Source organism: Sinohyriopsis cumingii, chromosome 1 (assembly GCF_028554795.1).
Source record: "Sinohyriopsis cumingii isolate HCF-2022 chromosome 1, ASM2855479v2, whole genome shotgun sequence".
NCBI classification, from domain to species: Eukaryota; Metazoa; Mollusca; class Bivalvia; order Unionida; family Unionidae; genus Sinohyriopsis; species Sinohyriopsis cumingii.
In genome coordinates, this window is record NC_142961.1 from 63,989,207 (window position 1) to 64,005,594 (window position 16,388).

General features: G+C 35.5%; 1 protein-coding gene across 2 annotated transcripts in view; it reads right to left on the reverse strand.

Annotated features, from left to right (window-relative positions):
• LOC149806997 (uncharacterized) overlaps positions 1 to 6,898 on the reverse strand; it is a 151,433-nt gene extending 144,535 nt beyond the window's left edge. Inside the window, exon 1 of one of the 2 annotated variants that reach the window (XM_089960518.1) lies at positions 6,645 to 6,898. The gene's annotated coding sequence lies outside the window, so the exon portion shown is untranslated. Of the gene's footprint in view, positions 1 to 5,573; positions 6,028 to 6,644 lie in introns of those variants that run through there. The other variant, XM_089960526.1, reaches the window with a different exon arrangement.
• Between the last annotated feature and the right edge of the window lie 9,490 nt (positions 6,899 to 16,388).

The window sequence follows — 16,388 nt, forward strand, 5'->3', positions numbered from 1 at the left end:
CCTCCCCATCCCCTTATACCATTACACATATTTGCCTTAAAAATACCCTGATGTTTGCTTTTCGTACACCCAAAATATATGGAAGATTCCCTTTACAAATGTGCTATGCCACCCCTGGAGGGATTCCCTTGCAAATGTGCTATGCCACCCCCTGGAGGGATTCCCTTGCAAATGTGCTATGCCACCCCCTCCACCTACATATCTTGGTAACTTGAATGATAACTTTAATAGAAAAATATGGATGAGTATAAGATATAGCAAACAAGTACTGTTAGAAATTATTTAAATTTAATTTTAACTTAATCAATTTTGTGAAAAGAAGTTATTGCAAGTTAACTATGAATCTGCATAGGATTTATCGTTAGCTAGTTTTTTGGGGTTTGTTTTTGTTATCTTGATTTCAAGAAAATATTCGCAATACCATAAGTTCTTTTTATCTCATTTTTCTCTTTGCATTCTATGGAAATAAATTATTTGTTAAATTTTACAAAGCTTGTTGTCTTCACTTTTTTCTGACTGCTCCGGTTGCCTAGTGGTTAGGACGTCCACCTCAGATGCGGGAGGTCATGGATTCGATCCCTGACCGAGACATACCAAAGACTTATAAAAATGGTACTAACAGTTGCCTTGCTTGGTGTTCAGCATTAACAGGTTAGTGTTAGGACTGGTCAGCCAGGTGTCAGGATAATGTGACTGGGTGGGACATCATGCTACATGTCTGTGGCATGATGCCCCAGTGCAAGACATCACTGTAAACTGCCACATTGCAGACATCATAGCGATATGACTTAAAAATTGTTAAAGCTACATTAAAAATCCAAACCACATCACAACACGTCATCACTCATTTCAGTTACTTATTTTAGGAGCACAGACTCTTAACACTATCTATATTCCAAAATGAAATGCTGTGTTAGGAGATGCTGATGTGATTATCTTATCTGTGATTCATCACTGTTATGTCACAGAGATTGCATTTATTCCTATATAACAAAGTAACCAATCAGATTACCAGCAAAAAGACTGAAATCCTGACCTTTTCCTACTTACATCCATCCCTGTTTATACTCTTTCAGAATCTTTATAATCATTGCTGCAACAATATTCTAACCCTGGACTAGGCCATCTAAGTTTACCATCTCTGCAGAGCAGTTCAAGTGAACCTTGAATGGTTCAAACTATAGTTATTCTGCATGCACTCAAATCCCTTCAATAAGGTAAAGGAATCAGACTAAGCAAGGCAGCTCAGATATACTGCATTGTGACATCAACTGTATATTATAACATCAGCTGTATATTATGACATCAGCTGTATACTGTCTGCATATTATGACATTAGCTGTATATCAGCTGTATATTATGACATTAGCTGTATATCAGCTGTATATTATGACATCAGCTGTATATTATGACATCAGCCCAAATGCTCATTTATCATATCAACCTAATGTTTATCAATGAAAATAATGAATCCTCTGACATTTTTTCCTCCAATGCATTATACAAAATCTTCACAATCTCCACCAAAGATGCATACGAGCACTATAATTATGCTAAATGCTGTATTAATTACTCTTTCATACCAATTTTGATGTGGTATGTGGGCTGTTTCTTAAAGCTGTTTCAGCTGGCTAGAAAGGTATAAATTGCAGGCTGATGCAAAATTGAATAATCACGTATATTGTTTGTGTCAACACCAACAGGACCTCTGTGTAGACCTACATATTTATGAGTTCATGTGAGTAGTATAGCGGTGGGGGGGGGGGGCATTATATTACTCATTAGATTTGAATCTAGGTTGCGTTAAGAAATTACAAAAATGTCTTATATAACAAGATTCTTAGATGGCTTAAATTACATGGTCTGCATCAGTGACTTTGCAACAATAATAATTGTAATCACAAGAAATGTGTAAGGAAGGACACTTACTTGTACTAACCTGTCCATCCTGAGCAAGTGAGTCTGAAAAATATACCTTGTGCACTAGAGCATAAAATGTGGTCACTTTCTCTGGGCAGCATTAAGTACAACAGTTTTACTAAAGCAAAATCCCATACCTGCCAAAGAAGACAAACATACTCCTGTCTTAAATACATTTCTCCCCCAAAAGCTCATACACAATGGGGTCCAAAAAAATAGACCACAGCATAAACAAGGGCATAAGTCGCAAAGGGAACTCCAAAAACATTAAGAGATGGACATGAACAGTGGGAAGGGGGTTAAGTGGTTGAATATTTGTTCAATAATTGTGTTGGAAATAATAATATATAAGTATAAGTTTTCAATGAATTTCTTTGCATTTCAGTATAAATTATCTTTTTTTTCAATACACTCAAGATGTTTTAATGTTACTACATATGCCTTCTACAAATTAAGTAGTCTGAGTACATGTCAGCTGTCAAAGTAGTCCCCCAGTGTTAAATGTTGCAACATGATACCAGTAATGCCCAAATATTTAGGCAAGAGGAAATACAAACAACAAAGGCCTACTTAATCTATATATTTAGTTTTATAATCATTTACAGTCTCTACTGCTTCGAGGTAATCTTATCAGACCCTCAATCCCAAGTTTTACAGGCTGAAATTTCAAAAATCCAAAAGCAAGCAGCCAAGTTTGTTACAGCCAATTAAGACTGCTCCAGTGGCCTAGTGGTTAGAGCATCTGTCTTGGATGTGGGAGGTCTTGGGTTCGATCCCTGGCCGAGTCATACCAAAAACGTATAAAAATGGTACTAACAGCTGCCTCACTTGGTGCTCAGCATTAAGAGGTTAGTGTTAGGACTGGTCAGCCTGGTATCAGGATAATGTGACTGCATGGGACATAATGCTATTTGTCTGCAGCATGATGCTCCAGTGCCTGACATCACTATATACTGCCACGCTGCAGACATCATAGCAATATGACTGAAAAATTGTTAAAGCTATGTTAAAAATCCAAATCACACACACACACACACACACATCCAATTATGACCACAGTCCAGGTATTATGACCGCAATACTGAAGTTGTTTTGGAAATCATTAAAGCAATATAGAATGGAAAGCAAAAATTAATATTTGTTTTTACAAAGGTTTAAGTAACAAAGCAAAAATGCCCAACTACAATTTTATCAAACCAAAGAGAACCAGCAGAAATCAACATCAACACACCTACCCCATACCTACACAAAGTGTTACAATTACTTATTATTTACTTTTCGTCCAAACTAATAACTGGGTCATTCCAATAACAAATCACTCAATTTCCCACAAATCTTCACAGGTAACCATCTTTGCCATTAGGGGCCCCGAGTAGCCGAGTGGTCTAAAGCGCTCTCCATTACGGATTACTGCCATCTCACCTCTGTCTGCGTAGGTTCGAGTCTTGGATTCGGCCAATGTGGGTATGTGAGAAAGCTTGCCAGTAGCTTCTCAAGGGTCGGTGGTTCTTTCTGGGGATTTCCTGGGTTCTTCCTCCACCATTAATACTGGCCGCCGTGTATAGCCTATCTTGTGCTGAAAAATGGCATTAAACCCTACAACAACAACAACAACAAATCTCTGCCATTTCCATTAAAATTTTTCAGGTGTACATATCTATGTAAATAATGGCTTTGCATGCAACATGGCAGATGGTCTTTTATTCATTATGAATTTTTTTTTGGCCATATTTTATGGTTGTGCAAAGGCCAACTTAAGAGGTGTGTATCTCTATACAACAAATATAATGTATTACAAACCTAAGCACAGATTCCCAAGTCTACAAACAGAGATCTTGGAAACGCTTAATTACTCGTATTTGGACGCCAATTTTTGATCTGGGATGCAGAAAATCACTGAGACAGGAGTCCTCCATACGCATGTAATAGGTGTGCGGCAAAATTCAAAGACTTGCCAGTCCTGCTTCAGCCACCTGCTTTGTGGGAAAATGTGTTGATCAATTAGCTGTGCTGATATTTACAATGACAGAATTCAGTGACTGAAAGACCACTTCATGTACATACATGTTGCCATTTTATAAGAGTACAAAAAAAAAGAACATGATGCAATAACTGGGCGGCAAGTTCAAAGGCTTTGACTGGCGGCCGGGTGGTAAATGTACTGATATTTACAGTAATTGAATTCAGAGGCATTTATAAAAGTACATCAAATAAACAACTTTAGCTTTCGTTATTGTGTTCATTTCTGAATGTAGAGGAATAAGAAGAGCATGTGACCTCAGAATCGAGACATGTTGAGACTTAGACAAAATGCTATTCGTAAGTGGGTGACAAGTCGCCTAAAATGTAAACTTCGCCTTCTTCTGTTAGGAAAGCGAAAACAACTTCACCCCATGATAATTTAAGAGGTACATTGACCATACAAAATTTGTTTTTTTAAATGCTCCTTGCCTTAGCCCAGTTAGTTCTAGTGTTGTAGCGAAAATTTGTATTCATCAAGGCATCAATTGCTAGGCCTAGTTTTTATATCAATTACGTTGACAAACTCTTGCCCATTCACAAACATTATGTTTTGATAACTGACTGACCATTAACCATTTCCCAAGTAAGGTATCAATTTCCTGCATGCTATCCTTTGATGATAAAACATACAAACTTGTGTTTTAAGATCAGAATCAGTAATCTGGATATATATTAACTGCCTCTTATACACTATTTCGTCATAAAATTAGTTTGAAACTGTAACTGAACCAGTAGGCCTAACGTGAATAATGGCAGACTTCGCTAAGTCTGGGATGTACCAGTTTATTAGATTGTCTGTTTTCTTAAATCATCAGGCAAATATATTCAGAAAAAATATACAAATCATTGAAACCAAAGCCTAGGTATTATTTTATTAAAGATTTAACTTTAAAATGCAAATTATGTAGGTCAGAAACATAAGGGACAATGCTATGTTGTGGAATTTGCAAGATGCACTTTAAGGTCTAAGCTGTTTTCTGACTTGACATGTATTTGCGAAAATACAGGAAAAAACAGCAAATCAGATAATATTTATTTGCCTAAAATTACTACAAGTACGTATACAAATAAATAAACCATAAATTTGCGATCCTGTTGATGGACTGTTGTAATGAAGCTATATTATAGTGAGTGATTACATTACGAAAACCTCTCCATCTAAAAATAGATGCTCTCACGTCTGTGTTCATTCTGTAGGAAAGAAGGGACTGCAACTTTTGATTGGTGGGACTCCTATTTTTACGAAAATGGGAGTCCTGGACTCCTAGTTTTAAAATCCTAGCAAGACCTCTGTACAAATATGTAGTATATCAAATTTTAGCCTAATTTCTGTGTAATTTAAAGTTGCTAGTATTTAAAAACCGCTGTATACTGACGAATTTGTGAGTGAACAAAGAAAAAATATGCTACCCCGCCCCATTTCAATCGGACATAACTTTATAAGTAGTTTTAATTTTTAAGTGAAATTCTGCATGCAGCAAACATGAACATAAACGAACACATGGAATTTTTTATGGCAATCGGAGATGGTCACCCAGGGATCTCTGGGACACAGGTGCTCTACGTGAGCTTAATGCTGAACAAAAAAAATCAATTTGAAGAATAAAAATCATACTAAGTGACAAAATTACCTTAGATTACCCCTATGATCCGTTTTTACATAGGACCCTGGAGTATGGTAGACAGGGCCTGGGAGACTTTTTCTTTCTGGCATGGAACGGTCAAACTTGTCAAAATTAGTACACATAAACTTTTCTTCTTTCGAAAATAGTTTTTTTTTTTTTTTGGTCATGGTAACTTGAATATGAAAATACTGTTGCAACAGTGTCATTACGTAGAAACCAAATTACGCAAGATCTGTATCAAACTTGTGTCTGGTATCAGTGCTTCCTGATAATAGATCAACATCACGCATTGGCTTTCTCAGTTTTGTTTATCCACTAAGAAAATATACTATATCTACTTGTAGTGTTACAACTGATTATATTCGTCCATTTTAATTGAAATTTGGTCCGGAACCAAATATTAACAACTTAACTGTCATAAGTAAACCTCCAATTTCGGTTTCGATTGTCAGTGTCACGAGTGGCCATTCACCTGTGGGAGACAACTCGACATGGACTGTAACAGCAGTCGTTCGTCAAAGATGTTATAACACCATGTATTTAGTTCGGCGTTGTGTAGTGATCCCGGTAATTTTTATTTGTTTGTATGTTTCATCATACACACTACACGCGTAATATGCATGGATTACAAATTGACAGTCTTTTAAAATAAAAGGATGTTCTTGGTTTACGGTGTATCACCGAATAAAAATGTAACGAGTACAAAAAAATAAAGAATAAATTATATTATGGAGATCAATAAAAATCCTGTAAATATGAATGTACAAAAAATTAGAGCTAAGGTCCAAGTCGTGTGCATAATTTATTTTAAAATGACACATTTGATCTCTTCTGACAAAAAAGCACCCAAACGTGTATAGGTATGCTACCATATCAATGCTAGTTTGGGAGTTTGTATTGGGCACACACACACTTGTTTGAAAACGAAAAAGTGGAAAATTCGTACATGCTGATACCGAGTTTGTACAGGTATTTATTCAAGTTATGACGCAATAGTGAACTATTCAGAATCATGTATTGGTGCTGGCATACAAATACACGCTCAAACTCATCCCAATAGGCGTATTTACTACTTACCGATCCTTGAATAGGTCCGTTTATACTCCTAACAAAGTTTCTCTAATGACAAACACAACTTGACATCCTAGCATAATCCACACTACATGAAATAGTCTCGTTGGTTGTGAGCCATGTACAAGACACACATGGGTAATACAACGGTATTTTCATTTTCTGAAAACTGGTCTTGAAAACCCACATAACCCATAGTTCGTTGAAAAACACCTTATTCATCGTCAGTATAAAACACGACTGAATCATGTACTATGTATAACGATACTTCAGGGAAATGATCGATCGTCATTTCTTTTCACCACATCACGACAACGACTGTATTATGCATGTGAATGTATATGCACCTGCAAAAGTAACAACCGGGTTTGTTGAGATCTGAACAGATGGCTTTTCTCTCGTATCAGTTTGCACTGGTCTTTCGTTTATTGTATTTTTGGTTGATGGAGGTAGGGTGGAGGTACAATTAAATATTATACCTGTAATATATATATATATATATATATATATATATATATATATATATATATATATATATATATATATATATATATTACATTACAATCAGTTATGAGCCCAGAAGACAATGGAAAGATTTTCGGAACATTTTTGCCAAAGTTAACATGAAAATATATGTTTTACGCAGAAAAGAATATTCTATTATAGTTCACCCACTATATACGACTTCCTGTTATTGCCATGCTCGATAGTGTCGGCGGCGCCCTGTAGTAATAGATTTTGTTTGATTAGATGGCTCTATGTCCAGCATTCTGGCCGTCAACAATTTTATTTCCGCGAGAAAACTTTACTTGGACTTGCTTGTTTTTAAACAAAGTTGGAAATTGCTTTGAACATTTTTTATTGATGACGTAAGCTGCTGTACCATTAACTTTGTTGTGATTCAATTTTAAACTCTTTGTTTGATGAAATTCCGAGATCCCAGCCCACCAGTGTGAACGATGAAAACGTTTACGATAGCGAAAAGATTACCGTGCCAGGCACGCATTTCATACAGAAAACAAAGGCAGAAAAAATTACGTTCATAGTGCGCAGAGCTTAGCATAAAGAAAGTTACACTGTCTTGCAATACATGAACTATATATATATATATATATCTATATATATATATATATATATATATATATATATATATATATATATATATATATATATATATATATATATATATATATTCTTCCTTTTTATAAAAGGAGTATATGTTTTGGACAAAGACTTTCTAGACAACGGCACCTTGTAACAAGATAATACTACGTCATCGTATCATTGTATCCATAGGCGTCCTTTTACTCATATCTTCCTGGTTGTTATCAGGATCAGGATAACTCTGTGCAAAACAATTGTTCATCAAAGTATAAATGTCGATGTCTACCTAACTTAGTATGATCAAATTGAAAGAAAATGGCGGGTTTTCTATTTTCGGTTTTTCCTTGGTTTTTCCATTTTTCCATGGTTTCTATATTTAGAATATTTGCACGATTAACTACTTGTAAGTTAAGCTGTAACGCTTGTCTGACTTTACATCCCCGTTTGTTTAACCCCCCTCCCACCAATCGATTTCAAAAAACAAAAACATTTAATGTGATAAAAAGTGCACAGAACTAAGTCAATTAAATAACTGATTTATAATTTCTAATGACTATAACCAGAATAGCAAAAATACTGGCATCGCATGCACGTTTCTTGCTTAATGGACATTCCATACTAACACGGCGCTATATTGTGTATACTATGGGCTAGTTTATTTCGATCAGACAACATAATGACGTAGTTCATCATATTCTGTAACTGCCGGTAATTCCGTGAATTCCATAATCTTGAGAGTATGGAATGATATTTCTTTGCCCACATGAACATAGAAATTAAACCTCTTGTTAAATCCACGTGAAAGGCAAATTTGTTGTTGTCATTCTTTTCCTTTGCTTAATTCGACATCGTAAATATAGGTGGCAGACGAAATATGTATGTACATCTGTAGTCGCACATACACCCATTTACTAAACATGGACTTGCCCAGAAACTGGAAATTGGTCTCGAGCATGTATGTCTATTATACTGTAAACTTCCGTTAAGCATGAAATGCGCAAAGGATGACGGTGTTAGAACCACTCTAGTCACAGTCAGGTTAGAAATAATAAATCATTGAACGAATTGATTAAGTTGCTTGCACTTTTTATCACGTTAAAGTTTTCATTATCGAAATCGGTGGGTGGGGGTAGAAACAAACGGATCAGCATATGCATATTCTACTGGCTTTTCGATACAACTTGCTCCATTTGGACTGGAGATGCCAGCTGACAAGTAATAATGAAGATTGTCGGAACTTAATTTTGGTCTTTTAAATGGATTTTACCATCTCCTACATGACATTTGTCACTTGAATTTAAGCTGCGATTGGATTTAGTTTGAAATTCAAAATCCCTAAAATAACTAAATAATTGTAAAAATATAGCTTTCTTTTACGTAAATTTGAAAATAAGAAAATTGATTACTTGATAAAAAGACACCTTTACACTGAGTACTGTTTAAAGTAACCTTGAACTTTCATTTTTTAAGTGTTAAGTCCATAATTCAATAGTTTCTTGGACTTAGGCAGAACACGTGTCGCGTAACTGAGCTTATACCGTTGAAGACAAACACTGAGGCCTAATGTCGAGGGATATTATTATTACTGATTTGCAGATATTTACCACTGTTATAAAATTTTAATTCACGGTGACTGCCGGAACTCTTACAATAAAGTCAGGTCTAAGTGTGGGAATAATGCGAGGTCTAAGTCTGGGAATAATGGGTGAAGGAAAGAGGTCAGATCTAAGTACAAGATGGGTGAAGCGTTCAGATCTCAGTGGGGTGAAGGGACAGATCTCAGTGTGGGAGTTGTGTGAAGGGATCATAATTAAGTGTGGGTGAAGGGTCATATCTAAGTGTGGGAGCCGTGGATGAAAGGGTTATATCTCGGAGTAGCAGTATTGGGTGTAGGGTATGATCTTGGAAAAGGGGGAAACCATTAGTCCATTAAACCGTACAGATTCATTATCATTAATATGGCTTTTATTAGTGATCCATTCCTTGACATCTGGAATATTTTCAACTTTCTGTAACTAACTTGTGAGCCACAACTCTTACAAGCCTTTGTTCAGAAGGAACTTCATTTACTAGCGTCCTGTATGTACCTAAACATTATCAGCAGCAAAGAACTGTCGTTTTTAACACTCGGATGAACAAATAAAACAAATTATACATAAATTATGTATCGTGTTACAATCATTTCTGTTTAGTATTTTTTGATAATAGAAACTGAAAGCTGTTATCATTCTTAAACCTCAGTGCGTAAATATAGTGGTCAGCATTTTGTTATAGTCTCATAATTATTCTACATGCGCATCTCAGGATACGGGGGTTACTTATCTGAGGTAAAAAAAATGTCCAAACTTTCCATACTACTGGCCCTGTATTCTCTAAACTGTCCACTATCTGCCCTGTATTCTCTAGACAGTCCATACTGGTCCTGTATTTTCTAAACCTTCCATTAATGCCCTGTATTCTCCAGACTTTCCACTACTTCACTGTGTATTGTAATCTTTCCAGACGTTAAAAAATTAAACGCAAGTAGTTATATGGGGATACTTTAGGGTCTATGGAAATCCCAGTCAAAAAGGTCGTGGGACTGTTAGGGTCTATGGGAGTTTAACATGGAGTGAATGGGGAATTTAATATAGCGACAAGGGATTGGGCCACTTTAGCGTCAATGGGACCTTAACGTTAAAAATGGGTATATAAAAATTGGCGTCAATCGAAATTTAACATGGGAATGTCACCTAGAGGTCAGTGGAAATTGAACCTTTGTGACATCCTTGGATTCGTTCACGCCCCGCCAGGCGTTGTGGAGTTTTTTGCGGTATTGAAGGCGAACTTACCCGCCACCCGCTATCCGCTGGGCGCCTATAGTACCGAAAAAAAATCTATATCGCTTGGCGGGGCGGGTACGAACTTCCGCGCGGTACTGACCAACAAACACAAATATGGTCGGGCGGGGCGTGAACCCGTACCGTTCAGGCAAAAATAACAAACATCGCCAGTCGGGGCGGGACATATGACTTGATAGACATAGACAAATAAACAAATGAACAAACAGAGATTAATGAAGATTAGTATACCACATTAAAACACAGATTTATCGAAGAAAGATGTTTTAATGTGATATATTAATGTTACTGCATTGGGTGACAGTAGAAAGGGCAGTACTTTAGTCTGGGGTGTTTTGAGAGATGGGCAGACATACTTAACATTACGTTGGAGAGAGAAAGAAAGAATGGTAAAGAAAAGAAACGGAGGACACCATTTTTGGTTGTTATTTTTTGCGGTATGATAGGACAAAAATAATTAAGACAACCACACATTCTGTGTGAAAAGTGTTCACTGTTTTCATTCATTCATCAATTTTGTAAAAACTGTTGTGTGATGTTTATTGTCGACTGACTGCTTAACATTTGCTGTATATCCCAAATTTAAGAGATGACCTGTGCTTCGCTGCACACATCTACCCATAATGTTGCCAAGGTTTTACCAATCTAAGGGCGGGGGAAAAAAAGTAGCAGCAAAATGCGTCTTGTTCTATCGACAGTCTAAACTGAGAGAAAATAGGTCAACATTGTAACATTTTTTCTGAACGCGTGTTTCGGTTTTGGAATACAGAGTCAACCATAGGCAGGGTTATACAGTGCAATGTCACTCGCGTCTTTGTTGAAAACGCTTGTGTTTGTTTCCTTTCTGAAAAACGGTAGATCTGATGTTAGAAATTTATTCCGGGACACATTGCAGTGCCAAAATAAGGACAAAGCTAAAATACTTGAATTGTTCAAGCTCAAGTCAAGATTTTATTTCATCCTACGATTTACTGATAGAAGAAAAACAATTGTTAGGGTGTATGTTTTTGAGAACAAAAACCATGACAAACAGAACAGTTTACATAATTATGGTAAGTACTGATCACATTTTTGGATAGGTATCTTCAAACGGAACAAATACCATTAGGGTTCCAATCAAACGTATTACGAGAGAGAGCGAGAGAGAGACTATGTTACTCCTACTTTTAATAAGTCTAACGACACCTACGTTTCTTTTTTATGGTATATTTTCCTTAAGAAAGTTTCAAGGAAACACATTCCACTTAGAACATCCAATCTAGAGGAAAAATCCACCATTGTAAAATATCACCAGAGTGAAATGATGACGAATGCGACTAAAACGTTCTCACACAGAATAGTACAGTTAAACATTCCTTGATGTATTTTGCAATAAGATTAACACAATTTCCATGGGATTGTCCATGGTACGATTGTTCGTGTATTAGTTTAATTTTTTGTAAATATTCTTTTTTGTAAATAGCTTTGCGGCGAGAACCAGGAAAAAGGCATATATTGTCAATGTGCGAAGAGCTACTGAAATCAATTCGACGCGAACGCGGCATGAAAATAAGTCTAGCCAATAAAATGGCTTACAACGGGTGATGCATTGCTTTGTTCTAAGGCAGTGAGTGTGGCCAAAAAACGCCTACGCTCTTGTTTTGTTACCATTGCAGTGCAGACAGGAATGTGAGCTTACAATCCATCTTTTGTGTATTGTACCATTTCTTCTTACCACATCAAATACTGAGCGGTCACAGTATTGTTTCACGTTTTCAAGCTGACAATATTTTTATCTGACTTAAACATTTTGACATAAACACTCACACTCACAGAGCACTGATTCATTCAGCCGTCCGGTCGTAGGACTATTATTTATAAGTCCTTTACGACATGAATGTATGGCTTACATGAGTGGGAATGGACCCAACACACACTCTTGCCTAAGAAGAAGAATTTCAGTTTGTCATCACTGAGCTGGTTGTCGACCAAAGCAGTATGTGACGCCAGTAGCGATTTGTCACCACTATGACGTCACATAGGGACACCTGGGTAGGACGGGTGAAATTAGTTCCACATCTCCGTCGATGTACGAATATCCGGGAGATGCAAGGAAGGCAAGGAGCCCGGCAGAAACGGCGCGAACGCACAAGAGCCCTCAAAAGCCAGTCCGTACTTGATCAAATCGTGTCCAGTTGTTTTAATGGACAATAATAAAAAAAAATGCCAATAATGTGTAAGCCACCCATGGAATGAGCCAAATCAAATGAGTTAAAATAACTTTCCTATAAGTAATTAGTTTGAATTTTATGTACATTGTGTACCTTTTCCTCTAAATTTAAATAATACGAATCGGTGTAAGTCAAAATGACTCAATAAATTTGATATCACGCATATGGATAATATTTTTTTTTTACCAGTCTAGTATAACAATTTGAGACTACATGCTTTTAGACGTAAATACTTCTCGAAAATGCTGGAGAGTTGACCCTCATCCGGGAATCTGTTTTGCGTTTCAAGTTACTGTATAACCTTTGTTTATAGAAATATTTCTCAGTTGGGGCTTTTACTTTACACTGGAAAGTGTGTGTTTGTGACCAGTTTGGGAATTACATTTTAAATTGTATTCGAATCATTTGGATTCTCAAAGATTAATTCTTTTTCCTGTAAATATTTGAGTGCTTATACAGAATTATTGGACAAAAACATTTATTTAAATTGTATTCTGAAATTCAAATACCGGAATATTATTGACTGTGGAATAAAAAAGAACTGTAAACACCAGCACTACACTGACTACAGAATACGTCATCATTTTCCATTTTGGATTTTTCGTCGGGACTCGCATTTGAATTCATTAAATATTTCATTACTAGGACTTCTAAAATTTATTTCGTGGATTATTCTTGGATTATTTTTGGACTTGATTCTTAAAACCGTAAGTTCTTTTTAAAAAAAATTTTTTACAGGTTTTTCCAAGGAAATTTTTTTATTCGTTACATTTTTCAAAGCTTGTTGTTTTCACTCTTCCTTTTCTTACCATTTATTCCTAAACACGTAACATAAGAATACAAAGTGTTCTTAACTAATATTCTTGGACAGAAACTTTAACGGGGAATTATAGTGAATTCAAACAGAGACGTCCTTGATTATATTATTGTGATTCATCAAAAGAATGTTGTCACATCACCACAACAGGCACATCAGCACCTTCAGCGCGAGATCTTATTTAGAAAACCACAGGAATTCAATTAGAATGTTATTCATTAGGACTGGTGATATCATTTTTATAAATACTATTTTGGGATTTAATTCGCATTACTGTAGGTTCTTTATAAATTCTCACTTTGTATTCTTGGGAAACAAATTATCTGTTGAATTTACAAAACTTTTTGGTTTTCTTTCTTTTTTGTATACTTAGTTTAAGACCATTGATTAATATAATAAACCTGCGTACTTTAAACTGAACAGTAACCTATATGACTCAATGAAATTTCTGATATATATATATATATATATATATATATATATATATATATATATAATACATAAGAAGACAATAACAAGAAAGTCATCAAACTGAATGACAAGATGCCATTAGTCATCAATGAGCCAAACCAGACAGGGGAGATTCGAACAAGGAGTTTACGTCTAATAAAAAAACATGCAAGATGCAGAGATTTTGTAATGTGAACGCGATAATTTTCCTGAATTACATTGTGTCTTGTGAATATTAGAAACTAAAGTGGTCAAGGGCATACTAATACATATGTTATATTACATCAGTTATATAAACTAATAACAAGAGATAATTCAGGACATTAGGTTTTAGTAGCAATGCCAATCTATCACCATGTAGTTTTTTTTCATTATCGTAAGGATGATTGTGAATGTCATGAGGCTAGAACTTAATCGCAACTACAATTAGTCGAACATTTTCAACTCACCAGAATCTATTTGAAATATATTTATTCATGTGCAAAATAGAACTTTTTAAAGTTTGAACAGGTTTACAAAAGTATTAAAAATGAAAAGGAGAAATAACAATGTGAATAAAAAATTTTTAATACAAGGGCAAAGCTTATTTTTTAGGGGGAGTTGTAATATACGATATTAACATTCTGTTGCTATAAATGATCTGACAGTTACAAGTCAATTAAGGTCAGCTCCAGGATTCAGACTCAGTTGTAGCCCTACATGCCTAATGATAGCATTAGGGTGAGGAACTAGAATGCGTGTGTTTCTGTTTTAGTCAGCTGTAATCTAGCCATTAAAGTAGTTAGACCAAACCTTTGTTTTGTGTTATTAGCAAAACATAACAGATTTGTTAAAAACTTATTTCTTTTTGAAAATAACGATTTAATTTGTTTATTTTTGTGTTATATTTAAACAAAGCACTGTCGCTTTGCTGTCGTCTGCTGCTACCCTTTTCACTGCCTATATAAAGTTCGATGTATGATTATGGATAAGCCCGTATGACGTATGTTAACGCCACTACTTAGAAAAACACCCCAAAAAGTGTGCATGTACTTTTACTTTTTCGTTTTGCCCTACTGCAGCAAATGTGGGATCGGTAAAAATTAAAGTAAGCTTCATTTGATAGAGGGCTGGGGAGTCCAAACATCAAAAAACAACATTACATGGACTCGTTACAAATGAAATTAAGGGTATCGGTCAATGGATAGAGGGTGGGGGGTCGAAACGTATGACTAAGTACTCTTAATTTCATTTGTAACGAGCCCCTGTGGACGGGAGGCGTTCCCAAGAGAACGTCCTATTATCACGGCAATTGAGAAATGCTGCGCCTGTCGGTAGTATGGTATACAATTTTTAAAAGAATTTTTAAATGTCCAAAATTAAATTTTTTATGATATTCTCATTTTATAATACATACCATATTTGTAGTTAACCCCAACTCCCGTCAGCTTTAACTGTATGCCCCATGTCTTGTGTGAATATGAAAGGATGAGAGTCTTGATGCTGCTGATCTTAGAACCCACAGTGAAACGAAACCGACGAGTTTGACATTCCACACTTAATGCACCCCCCTCCCCGTTGTATATAAAAATGTTTTTATATAAGATTTTAAGTTATGGAACCAGTTCTGCTTTTATAGTTCCAATTGTGAAACTGGCTATTTGTTGACATTGTGTTCAGTATGATTTTGTGAATAAAAAAAGGACACAAACAATGAGGATCTGGATACACAAGAATGGGATTTTATACAGCATAACTGGGATTGTATACAGTATGAATGGGACCTAGATACAGAATAAATCGGATTTTACATAGTATGAATAGGATTGTATACAGTATGAATCGGATTGTATACAGTATGAGTGTGATATTATATAGTATGAATGGGATTTTATACAGTATGAATGGGATTTTACATAGTATGAATAGGATTGTATACAATACGAATCGGCTTTTATACAGTATGAATGGGATTTTACATAGTATGAATAGGATTGTGTACAGTATGAATCTGATTTTATACAGTATGAGTGTGATATTATATAGTATGAATGGGCTTTTATACAGTATGAATGGGATTTTACATATTATGAATAGGATTGTATACAATATGAATCAGATTTTATACAGTATGAATAGGATTTTACATAGCATGAATGGCATTTGACATATTATGAATGAGATTTGATACAGCGTGGATGGGATTTTATGCAGTATGAATGGGACTTTATACATTATGGTACTTGGATACAGTGCGAATGAAATTGGAAACAGTATGAATGGGATTTGGATACATTATGAATGGGATTTTACATAGTATGAATGGGATATGATACAGTGTGAATGGGAT